At 37.2% G+C, this 6,446-nt stretch overlaps 1 non-coding gene across 1 annotated transcript; it reads right to left on the bottom strand.

Annotated features, from left to right (window-relative positions):
• Window positions 1–6,339: 6,339 nt before the first annotated feature.
• Window positions 6,340–6,446, bottom strand: LOC150102331 (U6 spliceosomal RNA). Its single transcript, XR_016548976.1, has one exon. It is a non-coding gene; the product is annotated as a U6 spliceosomal RNA (small nuclear RNA).

Raw genomic sequence — 6,446 nt, 5'->3', positions numbered from 1 at the left:
AGTGACTCATTCTGCCTTAACCGGAAGACAAAGTGACAGAAATAACTCACACCATAATAGGACGCAATTACAATCCATTCTGTTACCCATCCCCATTACGAAAAATTTCCACCTACTCCAGCGATTAAGTATGGCGTTGAACAAGCAAATCAGGTGTAATATTAAACTGAAAGGCATGTCATTAATATAATGATTGATATTTGTCATTCTGCACCTTAAGATGACTATTCCTTACACGGTTGTACTTATATTAATGTACCCTTTTCCATATATGAGTAAATTTCTTAAAGAAGATGAAAAAATATTTATTTCAGAGAGTTATTTATTTTCTCTGTTTCTTAGTGACTAATTTTAGTCAACAAATCAACTTCGACTGGAAATACCTGGGTTCGAATGACCGAAAGACGCGAATGACCTTGGACTTTTCAACTGAATGTGGGGAGTACATCTCATTGTAAGCAGATAGACTGGCTAGAAGAACACACGCAAAATGAGTACGCGCCTATTAAACATGTTTTATTCTTTCGTTTCTCCATGTATAGGTATTAAAATAACCATTTTAATTTGACAGATTATAATTAAATTTGGCATTTGGGATACTTACTTTTGGTTTCAAATGGATTATTTTTCCTGGCCTGTCCAAAAAAAAATAAGTCAAACACAATTAAATTTATTTAAAAAAAAATCGAAAGGTTACAAAGTAATAATCCCCCCCTTAAAATAAAATATTACAAATCACAAAAATTAATTATAGAGTGCAACACATCATACGGATTGAGAGAGCCGAAGTATTTAGATATCAGTAAAATTACAGACAAATTCCAACACAACGTTATGTAGGGCAAGCATAAGAATTGTAACTCGTAAAGCTGTCATAATAACTTTATTATGATACAACTGGATGTGAAAATACTTTTGAAAGAGAAATTTTCATCCTAAATGGAATCTGTCAGTAGCACGTGACTAAGAGTGATCAATCCTAAACGTTATTTCATGCAAGTAGAAAGACAAGGATATGCAATAACATAAAAGCGGGAAGCCTTCATGTTTGGTCACAATGCTGTCAGGTGAATCATTAAAGTGACGGACTTGAGGCATGTTTTCCAGGACCACCTTAAGCTCATAAGGTGTCTGATAAACATGACAATGTCGTACACCATCTTGGAGATTGGTGTACGGAACTATCAGAGCCATATCATCCATTACTCCTTGATGTTCTATAACGTTCTTTCATTTCTTTGTCAATTATGGGATTTGTTCCTTTCTTTTTAATCAAGAAGATATACAGAGGACACACATCTGGAAAATACGCGTAATAATCAATTAATACTTAAGACGTACAGCTTATCATTGAAAAACGTAAACTGTTATGTTACTTATACATTCAACAACAACGTGTCTGACTAGAGGGGTGAAGCATACATGCTTTTCATATTCCCTTTGTCAGAATAAAGAATTTGGTGATGGGATGGTTTTGAGCTTTACGCTCACTCTTTGTGAGCTATGAGGTTATCTGCGTTTATCTGGGAATAAAATTGACTTGGGTCTTTTGTGTTTGCAGTAGACTTCATCATAATTGGAGGCTTGTTTGATTAGTGGGTTTGGGTGCGTACTTGTCTTGGTGAAGAAATTTCAGCTGGATCATGAAGAAGGGAAGAGACGTGTGGAATTCTGGTTCTCTCGATGGATCTGAGTGTTTCTAATGGACCATGGGGGGGGGGGGGGAACAGAATCATCCACTTGTTTTGAATTCGCTGTAGTTTTAGATTTGATTTTGAGGTATGGCTCCATGCTGGAGAGGCGTAGGTAATTACAGGACGTATCACCATCAGGTATATTAATAATTTATTTTGTATGTCTAGTTTACTGTTGCTGTTGATCATGGGGTAAAGTTGAGCTATGGCTATGGATGAGTACCAATGAGTTTGATATGGCTGTTAAATCGGAGTTTTTTGTCTAGTTGTACTCCGAGATATTTGGTTTCTGTCTGCCATGGAATCTTTTCTCCAAAAAAGCTCGATGTCATCTTTGATGGAGACTTTCCTTCCGAAGAACAGTATGGCTGAACTTTTGTGCGGATTTACTTGAATCCTCCAATCCTTGAGCTATTTCTCCAGTGAAGAGATACTGTCTTGGAGTCGCCGGATTGCCAGATGGGGGGCTGAGAGATCTTGCTAATATTGCTGTGTCATCTTCATATAGGGCTGTGATGGTTGTCTTTGGATTTTGTGGGATGTTCGTTACATAGATTGAGAACAGTAAGGGGGCTAGCAAAGAGCCCTGTGAAACTCTTGCCAGGATTTTGGGCCATGATGAGATAATTTCAATGACTTTCATCTGCATGGTTCTTTCGTTGAGGTATGCACTGATACGCCTTGTGAGATTTGTTGGTATGTTTGCTTTCGTGAGTTTGTAGAGAACGGCTTGATGGGTTGTTCCAGACCTTATCGAAGGCCTTCGCAACATCTAAAAATACCGCGGCGGTGTGCAGGTTCCAGTTAAATCCATGCGTGATGTGTTCCACTAGCCGGTGGATTTGTTGTACTGTGTTCTGTTCACGACGAAAGCCAAATTGTTCATTTGGAATGATTCCTAGTTTTTCTGTTGATTTTTGCAGTCTTGAGAGGATGACTTTTTCAGTTATTTTTCCTAGGTTAGATAGTAGACTGATGGGTCTGTAACTTTGAGGAGGGGATTCTTTCCTAGCTTTTTTATAGATATGATATCAACAGTTTTCAAGGCTATGGGAAAGTGCTGGAATGATGTTATTGCGTTAGTTATATTAACTATATGTACTATGGTCTTTCGAGGGAGCATATTTATGATTTTGTTGGTGATACCATCTGGACCAGGAGTACATTCAACTTTTTTTTTTTTTTTTTGGCTAGATGGGTGAAGCAAGAATGCTTTTCATATTCCCCGTTATCTGTAGAAGAAAATGTATGGATGGGGTAATATAGAACTATAAGCTCTGATCATGGTAGGAGGGTAACAGCAATAGCCGAGCCTCAGCTAAAACTTCATTGGCTACAGCATTGCCATCCATTAACCTCCCTGGGTACCCATTTTAGTCGCCTCGTACAACATGCATAGGCTAAGTGGGGCGATTTTTAAGTAAAGCCCTTTCTAAAAATTAAGACGATCCTCCGGACCACTCCCTACGAGTAGCCGAAGGATCGTCCAACTCAGCGCTGGTTCCACTCAGTGACGCCCCCCCCACTACTGAGCATACCGCTCATATTCCAGGGAAAAGCACTCAGCGACAAGGCTCCTCACGGGCCACGCCGGACACCCTCCCGAGAGATTCAAAATGCTTTCTCAGGGCAACCCCCCCAGAAATCTAAGCGCCCCCCCCACCGGAAGCAAAATTCCGGAAGAAACCTAAGAGAACGAAACTCTGCATCCCATTTTAGTCGTCTCTCACGACATGCATGGGCTACAGTGGCGATTTTTAAGTAAAGCCCTTTCTAAAAATTAAGACGATCACCGGGAGCAAAATTCCGGAAGAAACCTAAGAGAGCGAAACCCTCAAATCTCTGCGTCCCATTTTAGTCGCCTCTTATGACATGCATGGGCTACAGTGGTGCTATTTTTATCTCGCCCACCACACGGTGTTAGTACATTCAACAAATGTCGTTTTTATATATAAATCTAAATAATTTCGATTATATATATATATATATATATATATATATATATATATATATATATATATATATATATATATATATATATATATATATATATACAGATTTAAGAGTTTTGAAAGCTTTTTTTCTGAAAAACTACTTTTTTTTTTTTTTCTGGAATATGATTCTTTTACACCAATTTGAATCTTCAGAAGCGTTGTTAGTAGCATAAAATCTCACATTAAAAATAATATGTTTTGTTGGCACTTTTTGTGAAAGTGGAGGGGAACTGCTCAAAAAAAAAAAAAAAAAAAGTTGTATTGCTAATAGCTACTTTGTTCTGAATAACAGAAAATTTTATCTCACATACTTGACCAATTCGTATAAACGTCACGTTATGAATTCAGCTGTAAATTATTCCTATGAAAATCAAGACGTCAGAAAATATGTTAAAAAATCAGGCTTCATCTGAGAAACAGACCACCGAAGCCTAATGCATCGCACTTCGGAAAGCGAAACACGCAAATTGAACATCTATCTGCCAGCAAAGTGCTTGTCTAAACAGGTCATCAGTGTACATTTCTGTGGCAGAGGGTATAAGAAGACCTCACTCATTCCTTCTTAGCCCGGCTGCAAGTTATGAACAAGTATTTTCAGTAGTCCTTATCATTTAACATTTGCCTTTTTGTAAACAGCAACCACTTCTCGGTTTCAAATTGCAATTCGTGTTTGTACTTTTTTATTTTAGAGACGTACTCAGACCTATTAACAGGATTACTAAGGTAGATAGGAAGTTGTCTACGTGAGTTGCATTGTAGAGTAGCCCGATTATATTATTTCTAATGAAAGTTTAATACTTTTTTTAAAGAAAAAATATATATAACATCCAAATATGAATGCTTTTATATATATATATATATATATATATATATATATATATATATATATATATATTTTTTTTTTTTTTTTTTTTTTTATCAGAAATATATTTTTGATGGGAGATGAATCTCATCCTCCCGTGTGATATCACCATCCTGTTTATTGGAGACCTGAAGTGGCTTAAAAAGTTCCATCTTTGGTCTCTAGAACATGGTTTTTAGACTATGTAAAAATAAATAAAAAATATAAAATTAATAGGAAAAATCCTTAATCTACTCATGTACTACAAGCATATATACAGGGTAGCCATAAATTAACTTTCCCTCTTTGGAGGTATCTGTAGCTAAAACTAATACACGGAATGAGATCACATTTTATATTGAGACTTTCGAAGGCATGGGGAGATGAATCCCGCGAAAAAAAGATTTAGTACCAAAAGTCGCCGATAGGAGACATTTTGGCGCTGGAGGAGCCGAAAGCAGTCAGATATTTGCAGTAAACGCAGGTCAAAAGGATTATGCAAATTTTATTGTGCGTACGTGACAGCAGCGCCACCAATTCCACTTAAAAAGGGATTGGGAACGTTCAGGCAGTTATTCAGGCAGCTGTCACTTACCCTTCGAAATGTTTTTATTCCATTTTATCTACCTTTAATGTAATTATCCGCTTGTTTTCGGCTCCTCCAGCGCCAAAATTTCACCTATTGGTGACTTTTGGTACTAAATCTTTATTTCGCGGAAATCATCTCCCCATCAAAAGCCTCAATATAAAATTTGGTCTCATTTCGTTTATTGGTTTTAGCTACAGATACCTCCAAAGAGAGAAAGTTATTTTATGGCCACCCTGTATTACAATTACAAACATCCATGTCGGGATTCGAACCCGCGATCTGTTGCTTGCAGAGCGGATGCGCTAACCACTTGGCCTACCAGACTCGTAATGAAATGCGTTGGAAGAGAGAGAGAGAGAGAGAGAATGAGTTGACTGGTCTCCACAGAGCCCTGATCTCAACACTATGCGATCAACATCTGTGATTAACTGGAGCGTGGGGTGAGGTCATGGGACGTCCGCCCCCACAACAGTCCAGGATCGCATTACTTGACTACAGGAAGAATGGTCCAAAATTCTCATTGATCGCTATCGTACGCTTGTAGAAAATATGCCCCGTAGGATTGCCGCATTCATCGTAGCGAAAGGAGGTACCTCATTTTATTAAGGTGGATGTCATGGCTGTTTGTTCCTCACACTATGGTGTCCGTTAACTTCTTTCCAAGCAGTGTAGGTATTCATGCTATATTAACTATGTTGGTATAGCTTCCACAGTTCGTGCTTTAATGTTCTGTAATTATGTGTTTTAAATTTTGTGGTCGATTGTTGAGTAGCGTTGAGGCTACTGGTTTGAATCCCACAGGGATCGTCTTTGTGATTACGTGGAAGATTAATTTCATTGCCTTGTGCAACACCACTGTTTCTCTTAATTTTTTATGTATTTTAGAACACATATTATTATAATATTAACAACGATTATTATTCAGATTTTTTTTACAATGAACTGATATATATGCAGATTATATATAAATTAATAATAGTAACTGTAATTGGTAATTTATAGTTGCAGATGAATAAGATTGCATTTTTACAAGTATATATTTACATTATTGTTACAGTTATAAATATTTAATAGCTTCGTAGCTCAGTCAGTCAGGCCCTTTTGTGGCACAATATACAGATGGAAATTTACTTGCATATCGTAAATATGGGAAAGCTATAACCTATTCAATTGCATTACTTAATTCAACTTTATCTACAAAAATTATCGAATAAAGGAGCAAAAAATGTGGAACGCTTCACGATTTTGCGTGTCATCCTTGCGCAGGGGCCATGCTAATCTTCTCTGTATCGTTCCAATTTTAGTATATGTACTGCCGAAGCAAGTAC

Source organism: Typopeltis vanoorti, chromosome 10, assembly GCF_054136105.1.
Source record: "Typopeltis vanoorti isolate ZY-2024b chromosome 10, IOZ_Tvanoo_1.0, whole genome shotgun sequence".
Taxonomy (NCBI): Eukaryota; Metazoa; Arthropoda; class Arachnida; order Uropygi; family Thelyphonidae; genus Typopeltis; species Typopeltis vanoorti.
The sequence above is the reverse complement of the archived record's forward strand: the minus strand, read 5'-3'. Positions and strand labels throughout refer to the sequence as shown.